This window comes from Pseudophryne corroboree, chromosome 3 (genome assembly GCF_028390025.1).
Source record: "Pseudophryne corroboree isolate aPseCor3 chromosome 3, aPseCor3.hap2, whole genome shotgun sequence".
Taxonomy (NCBI): Eukaryota; Metazoa; Chordata; class Amphibia; order Anura; family Myobatrachidae; genus Pseudophryne; species Pseudophryne corroboree.
In genome coordinates, this window is record NC_086446.1 from 430,301,293 (window position 1) to 430,324,568 (window position 23,276).

General features: G+C 44.9%; 1 pseudogene; it reads right to left on the reverse strand.

Annotated features, from left to right (window-relative positions):
• The window catches only part of LOC135057301 (protein-glutamine gamma-glutamyltransferase E-like), a 69,706-nt pseudogene that overhangs the window by 19,571 nt on the left and 26,859 nt on the right, over nucleotides 1-23,276 (reverse strand).

Sequence of the window (23,276 nt, forward strand, 5' to 3'; positions counted from 1 at the left end):
TTTTAAGTGTCTACCTTTTTCACGTTGACCAATTGACTCTGTCGACCATGTGCATGTTGACCATATGGGGTCGACCTAGTGATAGGTGACCTTATTCTGGTTGACCTAATGATCCTCACTCGTTTGCCTGGCACTAGAACAATAACAGATTGCTGCATTGCAGGGGCTGGCTGGCAACTTTCAGCCTGGGGGGCAGACTCAAGCAAGTTCCCCAGCTTTTTACAGGGAATGCAATGCAAAAATGGACATGACATGGGGTGTGTGGTTTGTGTAATGTGGGTGTGGTTTAAATAGCTATGAAATAACGGCCAGTACCTATGTACTGTATATATATATTCAATTAGGTGCAAGTTTACCAAAAACCTCACACCTGTGCTACTGGATACAGTATCTGTCTCTAGCTGAGCAGCGGCCAGGGTAAGCAGGAGCAGCCTCTGCCTACCTTCACAGTCAGACGGCCCTGAACACTTAAATTGCACTGGCCCCTTGGGCAGATGGCACCCTGACCCCCTGCCCAACCAGCCCCTGTCACATAGGCAATACTAAGGGGCAGATGTATCAAGCAGTGAAAAGAGTGGAGAAGTGGACCACTGGAGAAGTCACCCATAGCAACCAATTAACGTTGTGATAGCATTTATAAAGTACACTCTATAAAATAATAGGTAGAAGCTGATTGGTTGCTATGGGCAACTACTCCACTGGTCCACTTCACTGTTTTCACTGCTTGATACATCAGCTCCCAAATGCTTTACCTGTGGTCTAGATCAGTGGTTCTCAAGCCCAGTCTTCAAGTTCCCACAGAAAAAAGGTTTCATGATTTCTTTAGTAATGCACAGGTGAGTTAACTAATCCATCAGAAATCATGAGAACATGGCCTGTTGGTGAAACTTGAACGCCCTTGACAACAACTGCTCTTCAGAATCCATCATGGAATGATCAATACAAGTGAACACAAAGTTTATATGTACATTTTTTTATATGTTTTGTATTATGTATTCCACTGTGAAAGTCAGTGTGACAGATATCTATTCAAATGTGATAGTGATAAAATGGTGATATAGTCTGACTTGTATCAGCTGTACAATCTTAGGGACCCATTTATCAACAAGTGATAAAACACATTGTGAATGATAAATCGTTCTCCACCCAATTAGCTCACAACTGTCATTTTTTCAAACACATAACAAGAGCTGGACACATAACAGTTAGGAGCTGATTGGCTGGCACACCATTTATCATACGCAACAAGTTTTATCATTCACAATGAGTTTTATCACTGGTTGATAAATGAGCCTTATATTTGACTGACTGTCCGCCACCATTATAATGTCCCTCAGAATGGGCAGTGCTGTGCCTTATGTACTGAAAGCAAAGGAGACAAGATATTATGGTAAGGAAAATCTATAACTATAGTTTAAACAACGCTTTATTTTCTTTACTAATCAAAATACATCTTTCGTGTGACATTTAATCAGATGAAGATAAGATAAAGATGTATCAATATTTTATGTATATTACTTTATTATTATATAAATTTATGTATATTATTTTAAGTGGAATAAGTATACAGTAGTATATAAATAACGGTTTAACCATACAGTGAACACTTCTCGGTTACAACATAAAAGGTTTAGCGCCAATGTAATAAAATATATGTGATATGAGCAAACATACCTTCATTTGGACCCAGTGTGACAGAAAGGACTTTGGTTAGGATGTCTTTAACTGAGGCATTGGTGTATACAATGGCAGTGGCAGTCATTTTGACTTGCAGGGTCATGTTATTGACACTTGTGTTTTTCAATGTGAGATTTAATGTGACATCTTGTCCAACCTAGGTCTCACCGCTTTGTTTGAAAGTGCCATTAAAATCAGGTTTTGGTGCTGGTTCTGTGTCCTGGGCTGCAAATGCAACAGCCCGTCTTGCAGAGGTCATGTAGGAAGAACCTTGCAGTTTACCCTGAGCCTTCCTAAATATCTCCCTTTCCTTGGGGGTGCCTGAAAATATTTTAAATATATTACACATGAGAAATAAATAACATGAGTACAATGTTATACAACAAATCTATAAAAATTCTGTTTGGTTATAGCTTGCTTCAAAATTCTTATTTATCAATTTTTTCCATTTACCAAATCTCAGCATCTCTTAATGGCAGCTAAGTCCAGCTCTGCTGACCCCTTTGCGAGATTATAGGGAGGCCTACTTATTACAATTGTGATAAATGCCCCAAAACCTAAACACTGATATCTGAAAGCTACCATAAGTGTCATAATCTCACAAACTTGCACATAAGTAGTGTATGTGTACAGGCAGTTTTGTGAACATATGCACTGAGATTTTACTTAATTTATGCACAAAGGGGGTTAGAGATGGGCGCAGATCTTGCTTCCTGCAGCAAGATCTGCGTCCATATACTCACATGCTAGGTACCGCCCAGCATAGGGCAAGCCCACCCAAAATGTGTGTGGCACCACCCTGCGATGCGTTTGCAATTTAAGCGAACGCATCGATTTGAGGTCAATTCCTGGCTGTACTGGAAGGCGGTCTGGCACCGTTTTTATTCTCGGAGTGGCTGCATGTGATGTCACGCAGCCACCCCGAAAATTGTCCAGAAACGCCTGTTTTGTCTGGACCACGCTTGAGAAACACTGTGTCGACGCCCCCCAATGGCTGCTGTCATTCACCTAAAAAAAAGTTGCACTCCATCTGTATAGAGTACAATGGATTTTCCATCCTGCAACTGAAATATAAAAGGGGTCTACTACTTTATGCCGGTGCTCGGGATCCTATTGCCCAGCATACAAGTGCCGGAATCCTGACCACCGGTATACCGGCAGTGGGGCGAGTGCAAAAGAGCCCCTTGCGGGCTCGCTGCACTCACCACGCTGCGGGCACGGTGGCGCCCTACTTGCGCCACGCTATTTATTCTCCCTCCAGGGGTGTCGTGGACATCCCAAGAGGAAAAATAGTTGGTGGTATGCCGGCTGTCGGGATTCCGGCGCCGGGATCCCGACAGCCGGCATATCAAGTGCCACCCATATAAAAGGGGCATTTTATTGAAGTTACACAAATCGTTTGCAGGCCCGGCGCAAGGTTTCTTGGCACCCTAAGCAAAACTTCAGCCTACTGCCCTCCACCACCACCAATACCCACTACCCATCTCCTCAGGTAGTCTTATAAGCTTCATCGCTGCCACCTGCATTAAGAGCAACTGTGACTCAGTGGTGCCCCCCAGTCTGCACCCTGGCCCGCTGCGTAATGGTAGAGCCGGCCCCCTGCATTTTTATGTTATTAGTTTACAGGACTATTTCAGTTCTACTTCATTTATGGTCTATTCCAAGTTCAAACTTATACAAATCTGTAGATTTTAGAAGCTGCCTTTATTTTACTTTCTTTGGGGTCGATTCAGCTCAACGCACTGTTAATAGCATGGGAAAGGAGGTCCCGGAGCTATTTAGTTAAGCGCGCTGTTAAGTCTCAATGCAGGATTTCGTATCGTACCCCTCCTGAGGTGCGTGCAGAAATCCGACAAAACTAGTGCTGCGATGCTGTTTTGTGCCTTAGTGTGGCACAGACACCATCGCAGCGGGACACTTAAGTTGGAGAATGCCGGTTCTCATGACTAAACACCCGGTTTAAGGCACGAGCATTCTCTGACATAACAGTGCGCTGAATTGAATAGCTTCGGGATCTCCTTCCCGGCACTATTCACATAGCATTTAATTGAATCGACCTATTTGTTTTCTTAATTTTTTCTTTATTGCGTATTTAATTTAAAATATTTCACAGAAAAATAAAATGAAATGTTCTTTACCTTCAGCATATTTATAATTGTCGGTTACATCTGCTCGAGCATTAGAACCAACCGCCTTGGTGCTGGTTAATCTTCCTACTGAGTTGGTGTTTGAACGGATTTTTCTTATTGACCCATTAGAATATTCCAACCAGTCTACTCTGTCAGCATTCAGTTCAGCGAACACAAAAGGTACATCATACTGCAGGTCCACGTCTCCCTCTTTAACAGCATTCACTGAGCATGGTCCAAGACGGTATGAACCTATTGCATAGACACCAGAGTATATATAAATAGCACAGGTATGTGAAGAAGGCTTATCTGGCATCTGCCCCAATAAATTATGTAAAGAAAGTTAAGAAACCATGGAGAATATTTATTAAAACTCTTCTGTAGGTAACTGAGGAAAGGTTATATAATCTACAGTAAAGTAACCAAGAAGAACTTAAGTTCTGTTTTCAAAGCTAGAAAATATAATAAATTAGCAACACCAACCTTTCTATACAGTAATGTGTGCAATAATTGATAACTTGTCTATCGCTTGCCAGGCAATTAGAATTTTGGAATTTTGACATTTATACTTGAATGCAGTCAAGAAAATAATCTTGAACCGGTCTGCAGAGGTTCTATCCGTGTTGAACAGTCTTGCACATGGTTGAATGTGTTCAAGTTTCTCAAATGCAGTTTTTGTTAATCAAAAGTTCAAGATTTTTTTTATTTTTTTACATTTTAAAAGGAAGAGGCAATGCACTTCTGTTTCTAGCATCTCTACAGTAAAGCCTTTCCGATGAACTCTTCTTTACCCAAGCTATGGCAGCATACAACACGTGTGATTTCTGCTGACATTATTTCTATATGCTATACTATTGCATTTAGGACAGGTGATGAAAGATGATAAATCTTATAGTACATTTTGTGTATGTTTTTAACAAAATTTGACAAATCAAAACTAAATGGAAAAGTAAAACTTCGAAGAAAAAACGAAGGGCCTGATTCTGAGTCGGATGCAGAGGCGATGTCGGACACAGTGGAGTGATGTTTTTCTTATGTGCATGCTTTTAAGTTGCAATGCACAAGCATCCAGAGTCCATGTGAACAGTTGCAAATGAGGAGGATGTCTCAGAAATGTTTTGAAAAGGCATTCTTGAGCGGTAACAAGGAAGTGGCTAAGCGGATGCACAAACATGGTACATCTTATTGGTGTGTTATGGTAGTGTCGTGGGTGTGTTTTTGATAGTGGTTGTGTACAAAAATGCAGAATCATTCACATAAAAGGATATGGATAATCTGCATCTCAAGATGCGTCAAGTGGTATAGCGAGTCACACATCAGAGTCTTAGCCTTTACTTACCATGTACATCTGTCTGTCTTCCTGTGAACCGTAGAGCCCCAGGCTATCTACAGCATGCCTGAGCGCTGTATTATCAGATGTAAACAAACAGCTGCATGGGCATGGCCATATTGGATTCTGTCATGTGATCTCTCAGTCCTACCACTTCTCAGGAGCAATGCTCACATGACCAGCTCAACCTATGGTCTCCGACAGTACGCTATTTAAACCTGCCTCTTTCACTTTCTCATTGTCAGATCATCTCAGTTCTTAGATAGAGGAGTCTCCCAGGCTCTGAGCTCATGCAGCTATGGCTCTGTTCCTCCTACGCCGCCTGTTCTCCTACAAGTGCTCCAGTTATTCTGTCTGTTCACCTGCAAGCACTCTTGGTCTCCTACAAGCGCTTCAGTTATTCTGCCTGTTTACCTATAAGCGCTGCGGTGAGTCAGCAGGTCCATCTATAGCATTTCTGGAACTTCAGTTTGTTTCATCCAGCTTTTCAATGCCTCTGTCGGTTCTCCTGCAAGTGTTCTGTACTATTGGTGCCATACTGGGATCTTTCCCAGTTGTTTCTGCCTATTAGTAGAATGACTACTGGCTATTGGGGAACTAATAGGCTCCTAAATCGTCTGTGTTACACATGCCTCTGTTCTGATACAGGCCTGAAAGTGCATGTGTGCACTACATACATAATAGATTCCTGACTGCAACCGTACCAAGTAGCCCCATAAGTTATTCACTGTATAATATATTTAAAAAAGAAGTAACAACCAAATGTCTCCAGGCTGTTCTGTTTGTCAGTAGTTGGGTAATTATTAGTTGAATCCCTCACCATGTCTGTGCATGTTAAAGTTCTATGGATTGAAATTAGCTTGATGTTTATGTTTCCATGCAGCTCTAATGGCATTTCATGAACTCTAGTGTTTAGTAACTAGGTGACATTTTCTTTTTAAATTTAAAAAAATGACATTGTCAACTCAAAACTGCTTCATATATTGGAAAAAATCATGTACTGGTTGCTCACAGGAGAATACCATGTTTCTGATAAACTCAACAAGAGTATATTGCAGACCACAAATCTATGGACAGGTCATTTTGCTCTATGTGCTCCTATTTGTCTCCCAAGCTGAATGCATGGACCTTGGAACTAACCCTGAAATATTGGTCTGTGCTTAACTGTGTGGATGCACCTGAAAATACACATGGTGAGGAAGCATGAAACATTGCTTCAAAGTCCAACATGCTAGCATTGTAGATTGCCTCATTCACCCATTAACATAAGGTTTTACACCTACCATATTGCTCATTTATTTTATTATTACACTTCTGTGAGTTCTAAGGTGTTCATTACATTGCGCCTAGAAATGCTCTTTACTTCAGTAGTGAAACTGAAAAGTGCAAAATGTAACCTACTTAAAGATAACAGTCCAATCAAAATGCAACCTACTTAATGATAACAGTCCAGTCTCCAGCTCCTGCAAGTTGGTGGCAAACCATGTCTGTTTGCAGGGAGAATGTAATGCAAAGCAGGAAATACCACAAAGTGTGCCATCTCCACCTATTTATCCCATTAAAATTATCCAATCCCCAAAAAACAACAAAATTTAGTTTTTGCATTTTGCTGCTTAAGCATGGGCAAATATTCACCTAATACGGAAAGGAAACAAGTGATCTGTCTAACTTCTCCACCAAACTGTGAGATATTTGGTAGTATTATAACAGAAAAGGGGGAGGTAAAGTATTATCTTAACCTGATTAGTCTTGTGATTAAGCAATCAGTGGCGGAACGTACGTCAGGAAATCTAGGCTACACTATGTTAGATCAGCTGTCACACAACATGTAGTTAGATACCATTGCAGCTGGCACTAATGTTTTTTGAAGACATACAGCTATAATATTAATTTATAGCAGAGAATCAATCTTTAATAACAGTAAGTGAGATAGTGGAGTGTGACTGATACAGTGAGACAGGGAAGTGTGACTGGAAGTAATCTGCAATCATCAGGTGGGTCAGTTCACCTCTAAGCAGAGTCACAGAAGAATTAGCAGTTAGTGGAGAATAATACAACATTGTTTATAAGTGAGACATACTGCTTAAGTGTCAGATTTTTTTCAGGTATTTACAATAATCAAAAAATTATTTCTAATACAGTGATATAGTAAATTGTAATTAGAATATGCTACAATTAACTGTCGGTTAATTATATACTGTATATCTATGGTAGCGGTTCCTTTTATTGGTTAAGGGGACAAATCAACTACAATCCCAAATTACCACTAACTCACCAAGTTTATTACAATAGTAATGTGTTTATTATGAGTAGGATTGAGACAGCGATCTATTGACAGCTATTTTGAAGTAGATAGTCTCTAAAATCAACAGAGTAGTGACTTTGTCATAATAATTAGCAAGTAATATATCTTAAACACATACAGTATTATGCCATGTCGTAGTAAAAGTGATGATAAAAAGCTACAATTAAAAGGTGGGGGTCAGTTAACCACATACGGATAAACGTTTTTTTTTTTTAATGTATGCAAACTGAAAAAGGAGATTTATGGTAAGACTTACCATGGTTAAATCTCTTTCTGTGAGGTACACTGGATTCCACAGAGAATAACATCAGGGTGTAGAGTTGGATCTTGATCCGAGGCACCAACAGGCTAAAAGCTTTGACTGTTCCCAGGATGCACCACACCGCCTCCTCTTTAACCCGCCTGCGTGCACAGGAGCTCAGTTTTGTTAACCAGTCCAATGCAGTAGCAGGTAAAGAGACGGTAGATTTTTTTTTAATGTATGCAAACTGAAAAAGGAGATTTATGGTAAGACTTACCATGGTTAAATCTCTTTCTGTGAGGTACACTGGATTCCACAGAGAATAACATCAGGGTGTAGAGTTGGATCTTGATCCGAGGCACCAACAGGCTAAAAGCTTTGACTGTTCCCAGGATGCACCACACCGCCTCCTCTTTAACCCGCCTGCGTGCACAGGAGCTCAGTTTTGTTAACCAGTCCAATGCAGTAGCAGGTAAAGAGACGGTAGATGTTAGTCACATAGAACTACGTTCTCTCAACAGGAGAAGGGACCAGCGGCTAATGCCATACAAACCCAAAGAAGCTAAGTGCATCAGGGTGGGCACCCTGTGGAATCCAGTGTACCTCACAGAAAGAGATTTAACCATGGTAAGTCTTACCATAAATCTCCTTTTTTGCAGCGGGGTACACTGGTATTCCACAGGGAATAACATTGGGGATGTCCTAAAGCAGTTCCTCATGGGAGGGGACGCACTGTAGTGGACACAAGAACACGGCATCCAAAGGAAGCATCCTGGGAGGTGGAAGAATCAAAGGCATAGAACCTGATGAACGTGTTCACTGAGGACCACATAGCCGCCTTGCACAATTGTTCTGCAGAAGCACCACGGCGGGCCACCCAAGAAGGTCCAAGAGACCGAGTAGAATGGGCCTTGATAGCAGCAGGAGCTGGGAGACCAACCTGCGCATAAGCTTGTGCAATCACCATTCTAATCCATCTGGCCGAGGTTTGCTTCTTTGCAGGCCAACCACGTTTGTGAAAAACAAACAGTACAAAGAGGGAATCTGACCTCCTGATAGAGGCAGTCCTCTCCACATATATACACAGAGATAGCTCTTTGGAGGACAAACCAGAAGAGATAAAGGCCGGAACCACAATCTCTTGGTTAAGGTGGAAAGATGACACCACCTTAGGCAAATAACCAGGGCAAGTTCAAAGAACTGCCCAGTCACTGTGAAATATCAGAAAGGGTGGACGACAGGACAAGGCGCCTAAGTCCGACACCCTCCTAGCAGAGGCAATAGCCAAGAGAAACAGGACCTTAAACGTAAACCATTTTAGGTCCACAGACTCAAGAGGTGCAAATGGAGACTCTTGCAGGGTGTTAAGAACAACAGACAGATCCCATGGAGCCACAGGAGGGACATAGAGAGGTTGTGCAAAACACTGAGTGAAGGTACGAACGTCAGGAATAGATGCAATCTTCCTCTAAAACCACATCGACAAGGCAGAAATATGAACCTTGAGGGAGGCCAGATGAAGGCCTAAGTCCAGGTCTTGTTTCAGAAAAGCCAGAAGCCATAAAGTTCTGAACTTATAGACATCGTTGAACGAGGAGGTCTGGGCATTGAGGAAGAAGTAGAGGACATTCCATTGATAGACCCTGCAGGTCTGAGAACCAATGTCATCTCGGCCACGCCAGAGCGACCAGAAGCAGGACTCCTCCTTCTTGCTTGAACTTCCGCCGTACCCTGGGCAGGAGAGACACCGGAGGGTACTCGTACGGCAGCTGAAATTCCCATGGAATTGCCAGTGCATCCACGAACGCTGCTTGTGGATCCCTTGTCCTTGATCCGAAGACCAGAACCTTGTGTCACGATCCTCACTGTAGTTCTCATATTGGTGACTTACCTCTGCCATCTCTGTCCTGGATCCTGCATCTTTCTGCTCACTGGGATAAACAGCTTGCCAATACCATGAGTTTCCTGAGTCCTGAGCTCTCTGCCTGGAAGGTAAGAGTTAACGAGCTCCACCTGTGGTGATTAATCTTCTGTGTGAGTCTGAATTCAGCAATCTGAAGTTTAGGCCTAAAAGCCAGCATCCTCTGTTTGTTTGCAGAAGTTCAGGCTTCAGTGTTCTTTCGGCCTGCTAGGCCTCACTCCACATCACAGCCTAGTCTAGAGTACTCACATGACAGTGACTGTTCACCTGACCCAGAGCTGTCCAATCCTTTGCCAGCCTGAGACTCTCTGAATCACCTGACACTGCTCACCAATCACCAAGGACCAGGAAGTATAAGTCAGAAGATTTGAGTTGGAAACTCTGCCAGTTCCTCGTGTCACACACAGCTCTGTGTGAGCTTAGAAGCTGAGCTCCGTAAAGGTAACACTTGTACTTCGGTTCCTGTAAAACTCTGCTCCTTTGCTACCCAGTCTGGATTACAGTTGTGTTACCATTGATATCCAATATTTCTACAGTTTCATCTTAAAGTCACAGTTGCAGTATTCCATAGTCTCATCTTAAAGACACAGCTGCAGTATTCTACAGTTTCATCTTAAAGTCACAGTTGCAGTATTCCATAGTCTCATCTTAAAGCCAAAGCTGCAGTATTCTACAGTCTCATCTTAAAGTCACAGTTGCAGTATGCTACAGTCTCGTCTTAAAGACACAGCTGCAGTATTCTACAGTCTCATCTTAAAGCCACAGCCGCAGTGTTCTTCAGCCTTGTCCTAAAGTCACAGCCACAGTCATCATTCTACTTTCAGTTGTGTTTCCAGTTATATCCGGTACCAGCCTGGATTACAGTTGCGTCCCAGTCTCACCGGTAACCAGCCTGGTTCTCAGTCTCACCAGTAACCAGTCCGGCTTACTATCGCGCCAGTAACCTTGACCTGTGACACTATATCCAGTTCAATCTCACCAATACATTCATCATCCTGCTATCAACACCAAGTCCCTCGTGATCCAGTGGTCAGGTTACGGCTTCCTCTGCCAAGGCCCGGGTTTGATCCCCGGTCAGGGATTGCTCCTTCTTCTCACTGATTCCAATAGACCTGGCTAATATTCACATAGTCCTCCAGTCGCCCGCACAGACTTCACTAACACCGGGTTCACAAAAACCACAGTCATGACACCTTGTGATTGTGTCGAGACGCCATCAGGTCTACATCTGGTATGCCCCACTTGTCCACTAGGAGTTGAAAGACCTCCAGATGAAAGCTCCATTCTCCGGCGTGTACGTCCTGATGACTGAGGAAATCTGCTTCCCAGTTAAGGACACCCGGAATGAACACTACCGATACTGCTGGCAGATGGCGTTCTGCCCAATGAAGAATTCTTGACACTTCTATAATTGCAGTGCAGCTTTGAGTGCCGCCTTGATGATTTATGTAAGCCGCCGTGGTTGCGTTGTCTGATTGTACTTGAAAAGGCCTGTTCCTTATGAGAGGCAGGGCCAGTGTCAATGCATTGAACACTGCCCGTAGTTCCGGAATGTTGATGGGCAGGAGAGACTCCTCCTTGACCATGAAGAGAATGTTGCTTGAACACCGCACCCCAGCCCCTCAGACTGGCATCCATAGTCCAGAGGACCCAGTGAGCAATCCAGAAGGGACGGCCCCTGCTCAACTGTTGATCCTGGAGCCACCAGGCTAGAGACAAGCGGACCATCGGAGTCAGGAATATAATTTGAGACCTGATCCGCTGAAGTATCTGATCCTGTCCTGAAGCCTCAGGATCTTCTCTGGAGACAGAAACAGCCTCTGGCTGTGTGTTTCCAGTAGAGCCCCCGGGTGCACCATGCACCACGCAGGGACCAGGGAGGACTTTTTCCAATTGATCAGCCACCCGTGGGCTGTGAGGAATTGCACCGTCAGCTGGATATGACTCAGAAGGACATCTTGGGAGCTTGTCAGGATCAGCAGGTCGTCCAGATACGGCAGGATCCTGATTCCCTGTTGACAGAGATGAGCTGTCATCATGGCCATGACCTTGGTGAAAATCCGAGGGGCCATGGTTAGTCCAAATGGCAGAGCCCTGAATTGATAATGGAGGTTGCCAATAGCAAACCGCAGATATTGCTGATGTGAAATGGCAATAGGTATATGCAGCAGGAGCGGATCTTGACACGGGCAAGCAGGACTTTTGCCCGGGGCGCCGCCATGGCAAGATCCGCTACTGCTGTGCCTTCCACTGCCCGCTGTGTCCCCCGGCTATGTCCCCCTGTGAAGGGAGCTAGACGCTCCGCGTCTAGTTTCCCTTCGTGGAGAGGACCTTTGCTGTGCGGGGGGGTGTAACTGACCACGCCCCCTTATGAAGCCACACCCCTATTTCCTGCCCGGGGAGCAAAAAGGGCTCGAACCGGCCCTGATATGCAGGTAAGCATCCTGTATATCCAGGGATACTATGTAGTCCCCAGGTTCCATGGCCAGTACATTGGAGCGCAGTGTTTCCATACGGAACTTGGAAACTCTCACAGATTTGTTCAGTGACTTGAGGTTGAGAATAGGCCGGAAAGACCCATTGGGTTTCGGAACTAGAAACAGGGTCGAGTAGTAGCCCCTTCCTTTTTGAGAGATAGGCACCGGCACCACCACTCCTTGCAGAAATCATGGTTAGAAACAAAACCCATAGTGGGATGATTCATTACATCACTATCCAAATAACACCGACATGACAACAGTACAAGCTACATCTGCCTTGCTTGCTTACCTTGAGTGACTATTTTATTCAGTGTAACAGTGACAGATTGTCATCTTTTGTAGTGCAATTGTTTCTTAGCACTATAATTAACATATTGGGCAATATGTAAATAGCCTATGAGGTGTAGGAATTCCGGTGAGTCCATCTGTATTTTTAATGCTGCAATCATTTACAAGGCAATACCAAGCTGGTTTTGCCTTGTAAATGAATGCCACTTTAAAAATACGGGCAGACTCATTGGAATTCCCAAACAACCAAGTCACTAAGTGATTAATTTTAGGGATACTCCAAGAATATATCTGCTACACTCTGTATCAAGGTTACTGTATGTTGTTCATTTTTTCATTTCAGGTAGCCTATCAATTTATTCCTGATATGCTACTTGTTGATTGCATATATTAGAAAGAGTTAGTCTAATGATAATTAGAGAATATTAAACCCATAAGAAACATATGTGTGCCTATTGAGAAAATATTAATAAAACATTATGTTACTGTATCAGTGACATCTGTTGATTTAAATGTAATTAGCCCTATAGACTTTATAGCCTTTCCTTTTCTTTTTCAAATAATAGCAGTAAAGACTGATGATTTTGATACACTATAATCAGAACACTAACATTTTGCTTCTATTATTTTTTTTTACCATACGGTATCCTCTCATTTCTGACATTCAGGTGTGCCCCTGTTAGAGAATAGTAAGAGAATAATTTTCTGCTCCTTTTCTCTTATAACTCTAACCCTAGCCTATAATTACCAACCTGTCAAAATGACGGCACAACATAACAGTAATGTCAGCGCCTGGGGCTGTGTAGGCCAGAACGGAGCAACACTTAAATTGCTCCGTCGGGCACCATCTAGTGGCCGCCGCTGCGCAAAATACTTGAATTCCCCCTATAGAGGTGAGAAGCAGCATTAGTCTATTATTATCTGGAGTACACCCTCATAATTGGTATTTCATTATAGCAAATTGCTGAATATAATTCTATTCTCTTATGTAGATTATTTGTTTGGGTTGAATCGAGTAGTATGGTTCCGCTAGTTACACTGAATCTTGGCCCACTGTCCAGTGTAGCCTTATAACTTGTACACTGTACAATTACTACAATGCGCTATTCTTTGTATACAGTATTTTCTTACAAAGGTTATTCCAATAACTGGCTACTCACCATGGCGCTTAGTATTCTTCCCACATTGGCTGGGTCATTTCTCCGAGCCACATCTGTAGTAGGATCTCTTCTGTACTCGACACTACTGTCCAGTAGTTTTAAACTGGCATCTATGATGCCTTCTTCAAACTAAAAAAGGAACAACACAATAATCAAGTTTACAATACAATAGCCCAAAGAGAAAAAACATCACCCTTGATAAATAAAATGTAGGGGTCAAATATTTAAACTATCTGGTGACACAAAACTGGAAAATTGGCGAAATAGAGCCAGTTATTTGAGTAAGTACTAAGTTTCCTAATAATAGCAATTAGAGCCTAGAAGCACAATCTTATCTCACAGTGGTGTTTGATAATTTCCTGCCAAGGGATTATGAGGGTTGTAGAACATGTATGGTATGCCTTACAGGGCCGTATCTATCTATCTATCTATCTATCTATCTATCTATCTATCTATCTATCTACATACACCATTCTATTATGTGTAGTAAATGTCCCCACTCTTATATGTACAGTATATGATGTTGTCTCTTTTCCCCTCCCAGCAACTCATCACCCCCGCCACTTATGCATTATTATTATTATTATATTATTATTATTATTATTATTAGGTGTCAGTTGCGCAGCGCTGTAGTCGTACGTGTCACTGCCGAAGAAGGGTAGCAAGCAAGCGGGTACAGACACATAGATTCAGATGTCGGTGACAATTCTATTTCTCTCCAGGGGGTAAATTTACTAAGATGGGAGTTTTATTTAAGATGGGATGTTGCCCATAGCAACCAATCAGATTCTATGTATTATCTTCTAGAAGGTGCTAGATAAATGAGAAGTAGAATCTGATTGGTTGCTATGGGCAACATCCCATCTTAAATAGAACTCCAATGTTAGTAAATTTACCCCCAGGCTGCTGCGCTGCTGCTTGTGGCAGAGCCCGGCTCTGGCCAGGGCGCCCTGAGAGAGGTGGGCCTGAGGGTATTCATTCCATGTGCCCTCACCCTCTTTATCCGGCACTGGTGCCACATTGTTAGGTGTGACTCCATTTTATGTGATTCAACCAGTGACAGTTTTTGTTGAACAGAATACAAGGGGTCATTCCGACCTGATTGTAGCTGTGCTAAATTTAGCACAGCTACGATCACTTACACTGACATGCGGGGGACGGCCAGCACAGGGCTAGTCCACCCCGCATGTCAGGCCGGCCCACCCCGCACAAGTACAAAAGCATCGCACAGCGGCGATGCTTTTGTACTTGAAGAGTAACTCCCAGCCAGTGCAGCTCCTGCGGCTGGCCGGGAGTTACTCGTCGCTGCTCGGGTCGCAGCGGTTGCGTATGACGTCACGTGGCTGCTGCGGCTCACCCTCCGCATGGTCCGGCCACGCCTGTGTTGGCCGTACTGCGCCCAGAAAACGGCGGCCAAATGCCGCCGTGCCGCCCCCTCCCGCCCAGCGACCACCTCTGCCTGTCAATCAGGCAGAGGCGATCACTAGGCAACAACAGCCGTCAGCGCAGTTCTGACCTGATCGCTGCAATGAACTGCAGCGAGCGATCAGGATAGAATGACCCCCACAGAGCGGTTGGCTGTCATCTTCACTTAAAAAAAAACCCACTTAAATAGGACACTGTAATGTCAGTTAAAAGTACTGCAGTAACAACAGAGGGCACATTATAAACATCGTAAGTTAACTGGAGACTGAATTGAGCCTTTGGTTCTGCAAAGAATTCCAGCAGCCAGTCAGAATGCAATCTAAAAATTCCCATGTGATACTATATGCAAATTAAAGTTCTGGAAGGTGGCCAGAAGTTGTTATGATGGGAGGTGGTTGATGCATAGACAGTTAAAAGGTATACAGTCAATAGGTCGACACCGCAAGGTCGACAGTCAAAAGGTCGACAGTCAAAAGGTGGACAGGGTCAAAATGTAGACAGGGTAGACACGTGTTTTTAGGGTTTTTTCATGCTTTTATAACTTTTGCCTCATTTACTATCCATGTCACAAACTATTACCTTTAGTAACCTAACGGCAAGTGAAGCGAAGCGGAGCGAGCCACCAAGCCCGAAGCGTGGTAAATGAAACAAGCCTGAGAGGGGTCGACCTTTTGAACCTGTCCACCTTTTGACCCTGTCCACCTTTTGACTGTCGACCCTATGGTGTAGACCTAATGATTGTCTATCTTTATAATGTCTAACTTCTGTACCACACCCATTATGGTCAGGGCCGTCTTAACAGCAGTGTAGGCCCCTGGGCACAGCAATGCACTGGGCCCCCAACACATCCTCCAGCGGTAGGGGTGGGGGTGCTATCAGTGGCAGCTTTGATATCTCGTGGGCGGTAGGGGGTGTTCTATTTGTCGCTCAGCATGTACAACCTGGAGCAGTAATTTCTGCTAATTACTCCTTTACTGCACAGATGGGGCTAAACTGTAGAAGGGGGCATTGGGCTGAATGAAGAAGCCCTAGTACATGACTTCCAGGGTGGTAGGGGTGTTTAATATGTAGAGGAGGGGTGGATAGTGGTGTAGGCTTAATATTCATCATTTTCTGGTGGGAGGGCAGCTTGCTTGACTGCAGATATCTCATGTTCCTGAAAATATATTTCTTAGCTTTGAATGGGATTAAAAAAACTAGAGAGCCCCACCTTTCAGGAGGTTCTGGGGACTTTGGGATCAGAGTTCAGGAGCCAGAGCAATTCACCAACGAAAATCTAAAACTGCATATTAGGCGTGTGGAGCTGGAGCAGGGACCAGCTGCTTGAAGGCTGATATCTCTGGTTATGGGCATAGTAGAGACAGGCTGCTAGTGTCCACCAAAAGAGGAGAGTTGCATCTTTTAGATTATATACTCAGAGAAACTCTAAGTCAGACAGAACCCGAGATATCTGTCTGGGAAGAGCAATTAACAGTCTCGGATGGGGGCCACTGCTTTCAGGTCGGATATCTCCAGTTCCCCAAGGCCGATTTTAAAAAATCTGATACCCCTGGAAAGAGGGGATCCTCAGCTATCAGCCTAGGGCCCTTATACTCCTGGGGCCCTTGGACAAGAGCCCACTGAGCCCATACGAAAAGACGGCCGTGATTATGGTAGTCCTTGGCACTATCCCTAGAAACCACTAGGAGTCTGTTCATGAAGCAGTGAGTAGAGAGGACAAGTGAGCCAGTGGAGAAGTTGCAAAATGCAACCAATCAGCATTCAAGTAACATTTATCAAGTGGATTCTATAAAATGATACGAAGCACTTCTTTATGAATAGACCCCATAGAAAGGTATAGATTAACCAAAATATAGAGGTGGTGTCCAGTAGCGTAACTTCATCCCAGTTGCCCGGAGGCAAGATAAATATTGGTTATTCCAGGTGCCAGGAGCAAATGCTTTCACTAAGGAAGAGTGTCAGGTACACTGCATAACTATTATATGTATAGATATATAATTTAATTTAATTTAGTAGCGCTTAGGATGTACCTAATCTGTCATTAAGACATTAGTACACTATCTTGCTCTTTAAATATATGAATCTCTCATGATATATTTAAAGTGCAAGATAGTGTAATAATGTATTTATGGTACTATATATGCTCCTCCAGTGTCCAAATTAAATACATTTTCATAAATTGTACCCTCCTCCAAGCACCTACCCCCACTACCGCTCCCCAATGAGGCTTGCACTTACTTAAATGTTTTTTGCCACGTTGCTGCAACAGTGACATCCATTCCACGCAGCCTCTCTCTGCACGCTCCTTCTCTTTTCACACCCACTCATTACAAACTGTCACCCAGCTCCTCAGTCACGCTCAGGTTGTGCATCTCACGTGATGTCCGCGCCAAAGCAGCAAGACCAGGTCACAGGGCCGGGAGGAGTGCCATTCACCAATGGCCATACGCGCTTCACCTGGCAGCTCCTCTAACTGTGGGAGGGACACAGGGGATATGGAGGAACCGGGTGCAATGGAGGAAGTGCCCCCTTCAGGGCTGGAGCCTGGTGGCAACTGACTCTATTTAGTCTTCGGCAGTTCCACTCCTGGTGGTGTCTGTCTATATTGTCCACCAGTCAGCAGCATAGAATGGGTTTTGTATTGTTATCTAATAGTTAACATATTGTATAGTAGCCACCAAAAGTTGATGTCTGTATATTATATAGTAGAATGCAGAGAATAAGGTCTGCACTTTCACAAAGTATACAAAAAAATGGGCTCTGTTTTATATTCTAGTCAGGTTAATGGATTCTGTTTATCACTCCCCTTTTATGTGAGTTTTTTTAAATCTGTTTTTATTTTATTTTTAATTTATGATTATGATAGATTTTGGGTTCAATCTTATCTTTGGTATCATTATTGTAACACACCATTTCTAAATTCAACTCTGGCTCTGCATTGAAATAATAGAAAACACATTCTAGACCTATGGCCCTCATTCCGAGTTGATCGCTCGCTAGCTACTTTCAGCAGCCGTGCAAACGCATAGTCGCCGCCCACAGTGGAGTTTTTTTTAGCTTTGCAGGAGTGCGAACGCCTTTGCAGCAGAGTGGCTGCAAACACATTTCGTGCAGAACAAGACCAGCCCTGTAGTTACTTATTCTGTGCAATAATTGCTGCGATGAATGAAACGGTAATGACGTCAGATACCCGCCCAGCAAATGCCCGGCCATGCCTGCGTTTTTCCAAACACTCCCAGAAAACGGTCAGTTGACACCCTCTTTCTGTCAATCTCCTTGCGATCGGCTTACGACTGAAAGCGTCGCTAAAACCTGTGCAAGACGACAATGCTTTTTGTACCCGTACACCGCGCGTGCGCATTGCGGTGCATACGCATGCGCAGTTTTGCCATTTTTTTTAACTGATTGCTACGCAGCAAACAACGGCAGCTAGCGATCAACTCGGAATGAGGGCCTATGTACTGTGTAGAGATCATTGATGACAAGATCCATTATACTGTATATGCCCCTATAGTGCAAGAGAAATATATGCCCCCAGTGCCAGATACACATGCCCCCACAGTGCCAGATACACATACTTTGCCACTGTCAACTAGAGATGAGCGCCTGAAATTTTTCGGGTTTTGTGTTTTGGTTTTGGGTTCGGTTCCGCGGCCGTGTTTTGGGTTCGAACGCGTTTTGGCAAAACCTCACCGAATTTTTTTTGTCGGATTCGGGTGTGTTTTGGATTCGGGTGTTTTTTTCCAAAAACACTAAAAAACAGCTTAAATCATAGAATTTGGGGGTCATTTTGATCCCAAAGTATTATTAACCTCAAAAACCATAATTTACACTCATTTTCAGTCTATTCTGAATACCTCACACCTCACAATATTATTTTTAGTCCTAAAATTTGCACCGAGGTCGCTGTGTGAGTAAGATAAGCGACCCTAGTGGCCGACACAAACACCGGGCCCATCTAGGAGTGGCACTGCAGTGTCACGCAGGATGGCCCTTCCAAAAAACCCTCCCCAAACAGCACATGACGCAAAGAAAAAAAGAGGCGCAATGAGGTAGCTGTGTGAGTAAGATTAGCGACCCTAGTGACCGACACAAACACCGGGCCCATCTAGGAGTGGCACTGCAGTGTCACGCAGGATGGCCCTTCCAAAAAACCCTCCCCAAACAGCACATGACGCAAAGAAAAAAAGAGGCGCAATGAGGTAGCTGACTGTGTGAGTAAGATTAGCGACCCTAGTGGCCGACACAAACACCGGGCCCATCTAGGAGTGGCACTGCAGTGTCACGCAGGATGTCCCTTCCAAAAAACCCTCCCCAAACAGCACATGACGCAAAGAAAAAAAGAGGCGCAATGAGGTAGCTGTGTGAGTAAGATTAGCGACCCTAGTGGCCGACACAAACACCGGGCCCATCTAGGAGTGGCACTGCAGTGTCACGCAGGATGTCCCTTCCAAAAAACCCTCCCCAAACAGCACATGACGCAAAGAAAAAAAGAGGCGCAATGAGGTAGCTGTGTGAGTAAGATTAGCGACCCTAGTGGCCGACACAAACACCGGGCCCATCTAGGAGTGGCACTGCAGTGTCACGCAGGATGGCCCTTCCAAAAAACCCTCCCCAAACAGCACATGACGCAAAGAAAAAAAGAGGCGCAATGAGGTAGCTGTGTGAGTAAGATTAGCGACCCTAGTGACCGACACAAACACCGGGCCCATCTAGGAGTGGCACTGCAGTGTCACGCAGGATGGCCCTTCCAAAAAACCCTCCCCAAACAGCACATGACGCAAAGAAAAAAAGAGGCGCAATGAGGTAGCTGACTGTGTGAGTAAGATTAGCGACCCTAGTGGCCGACACAAACACCGGGCCCATCTAGGAGTGGCACTGCAGTGTCACGCAGGATGTCCCTTCCAAAAAACCCTCCCCAAACAGCACATGACGCAAAGAAAAAAAGAGGCGCAATGAGGTAGCTGTGTGAGTAAGATTAGCGACCCTAGTGGCCGACACAAACACCGGGCCCATCTAGGAGTGGCACTGCAGTGTCACGCAGGATGTCCCTTCCAAAAAACCCTCCCCAAACAGCACATGACGCAAAGAAAAAAAGAGGCGCAATGAGGTAGCTGTGTGAGTAAGATTAGCGACCCTAGCGGCCGACACAAACACCGGGCCCATCTAGGAGTGGCACTGCAGTGTCACGCAGGATGTCCCTTCCAAAAAACCCTCCCCAAACAGCACATGACGCAAAGAAAAAAAGAGGCGCAATGAGGTAGCTGTGTGAGTAAGATTAGCGACCCTAGTGGCCGACACAAACACCGGGCCCATCTAGGAGTGGCACTGCAGTGTCACGCAGGATGTCCCTTCCAAAAAACCCTCCCCAAACAGCACATGACGCAAAGAAAAAAAGAGGCGCAATGAGGTAGCTGACTGTGTGAGTAAGATTAGCGACCCTAGTGGCCGACACAAACACCGGGCCCATCTAGGAGTGGCACTGCAGTGTCACGCAGGATGTCCCTTCCAAAAAACCCTCCCCAATCAGCACATGATGCAAAGAAAAAGAAAAGAAAAAAGAGGTGCAAGATGGAATTGTCCTTGGGCCCTCCCACCCACCCTTATGTTGTATAAACAAAACAGGACATGCACACTTTAACCAACCCATCATTTCAGTGACAGGGTCTGCCACACGACTGTGACTGATATGACGGGTTGGTTTGGACCCCCCCCCAAAAAAGAAGCAATTAATCTCTCCTTGCACAAACTGGCTCTACAGAGGCAAGATGTCCACCTCATCTTCACCCTCCGATATATCACCGTGTACATCCCCCTCCTCACAGATTATCAATTCGTCCCCACTGGAATCCACCATCTCAGCTCCCTGTGTACTTTGTGGAGGCAATTGCTGCTGGTCAATGTCTCCGCGGAGGAATTGATTATAATTAATTTTAATGAACATCATCTTCTCCACATTTTCTGGATGTAACCTCGTACGCCGATTGCTGACAAGGTGAGCGGCGGCACTAAACACTCTTTCGGAGTACACACTTGTGGGAGGGCAACTTAGGTAGAATAAAGCCAGTTTGTGCAAGGGCCTCCAAATTGCCTCTTTTTCCTGCCAGTATAAGTACGGACTGTGTGACGTGCCTACTTGGATGCGGTCACTCATATAATCCTCCACCATTCTATCAATGTTGAGAGAATCATATGCAGTGACAGTAGACGACATGTCCGTAATCGTTGTCAGGTCCTTCAGTCCGGACCAGATGTCAGCATCAGCAGTCGCTCCAGACTGCCCTGCATCACCGCCAGCGGGTGGGCTCGGAATTCTGAGCCTTTTCCTCGCACCCCCAGTTGCGGGAGAATGTGAAGGAGGAGATGTTGACAGGTCGCGTTCCGCTTGACTTGACAATTTTGTCACCAGCAGGTCTTTCAACCCCAGCAGACCTGTGTCTGCCGGAAAGAGAGATCCAAGGTAGGCTTTAAATCTAGGATCGAGCACGGTGGCCAAAATGTAGTGCTCTGATTTCAACAGATTGACCACCCGTGAATCCTTGTTAAGCGAATTAAGGGCTGCATCCACAAGTCCCACATGCCTAGCGGAATCGCTCCCTTTTAGCTCCTTCTTCAATGCCTCCAGCTTCTTCTGCAAAAGCCTGATGAGGGGAATGACCTGACTCAGGCTGGCAGTGTCTGAACTGACTTCACGTGTGGCAAGTTCAAAGGGCATCAGAACCTTGCACAACGTTGAAATCATTCTCCACTGCACTTGAGACAGGTGCATTCCACCTACTATATCGTGCTCAATTGTATAGGCTTGAATGGCCTTTTGCTGCTCCTCCAACCTCTGAAGCATATAGAGGGTTGAATTCCACCTCGTTACCACTTCTTGCTTCAGATGATGGCAGGGCAGGTTCAGTAGTTTTTGGTGGTGCTCCAGTCTTCTGTACGTGGTGCCTGTACGCCGAAAGTGTCCCGCAATTTTTCTGGCCACCGACAGCATCTCTTGCACGCCCCTGTCGTTTTTTAAAAAATTTTGCACCACCAAATTCAAGGTATGTGCAAAACATGGGACGTGCTGGAATTTGCCCATATTTAATGCACACACAATATTGCTGGCGTTGTCCGATGCCACAAATCCACAGGAGAGTCCAATTGGGGTAAGCCATTCCGCGATGATCTTCCTCAGTTGCCGTAAGAGGTTTTCAGCTGTGTGCGTATTCTGGAAAGCGGTGATACAAAGCGTAGCCTGCCTAGGAAAGAGTTGGCGTTTGCGAGATGCTGCTACTGGTGCCGCCGCTGCTGTTCTTGCGGCGGGAGTCCATACATCTACCCAGTGGGCTGTCACAGTCATATAGTCCTGACCCTGCCCTGCTCCACTTGTCCACATGTCCGTGGTTAAGTGGACATTGGGTACAACTGCATTTTTTAGGACACTGGTGAGTCTTTTTCTGACGTCCGTGTACATTCTCGGTATCGCCTGCCTAGAGAAGTGGAACCTAGATGGTATTTGGTAACGGGGGCACACTGCCTCAATAAATTGTCTAGTTCCCTGTGAACTAACGGCGGATACCGGACGCACGTCTAACACCAACATAGTTGTCAAGGACTCAGTTATCCGCTTTGCAGTAGGATGACTGCTGTGATATTTCATCTTCCTCGCAAAGGACTGTTGAACAGTCAATTGCTTACTGGAAGTAGTACAAGTGGGCTTACGACTTCCCCTCTGGGATGACCATCGACTCCCAGCGGCAACAACAGCAGCGCCAGCAGCAGTAGGCGTTACACGCAAGGATGCATCGGAGGAATCCCAGGCAGGAGAGGACTCGTCAGAATTGCCAGTGACATGGCCTGCAGGACTATTGGCATTCCTGGGGAAGGAGGAAATTGACACTGAGGGAGTTGGTGGGGTGGTTTGCGTGAGCTTGGTTACAAGAGGAAGGGATTTACTGGTCAGTGGACTGCTTCCGCTGTCACCCAAAGTTTTTGAACTTGTCACTGACTTATTATGAATGCGCTGCAGGTGACGTATAAGGGAGGATGTTCCGAGGTGGTTACGTCCTTACCCCTACTTATTACAGCTTGACAAAGGGAACACACGGCTTGACACCTGTTGTCCGCATTTCTGGTGAAATACCTCCACACCGAAGAGCTGATTTTTTTGGTATTTTCACCTGGCATGTCAACGGCCATATTCCTCCCACGGACAACAGGTGTCTCCCCGGGTGCCTGACTTAAACAAACCACCTCACCATCAGAATCCTCCTGGTCAATTTCCTCCCCAGCGCCAGCAACACCCATATCCTCCTCATCCTGGTGTACTTCAACACTGACA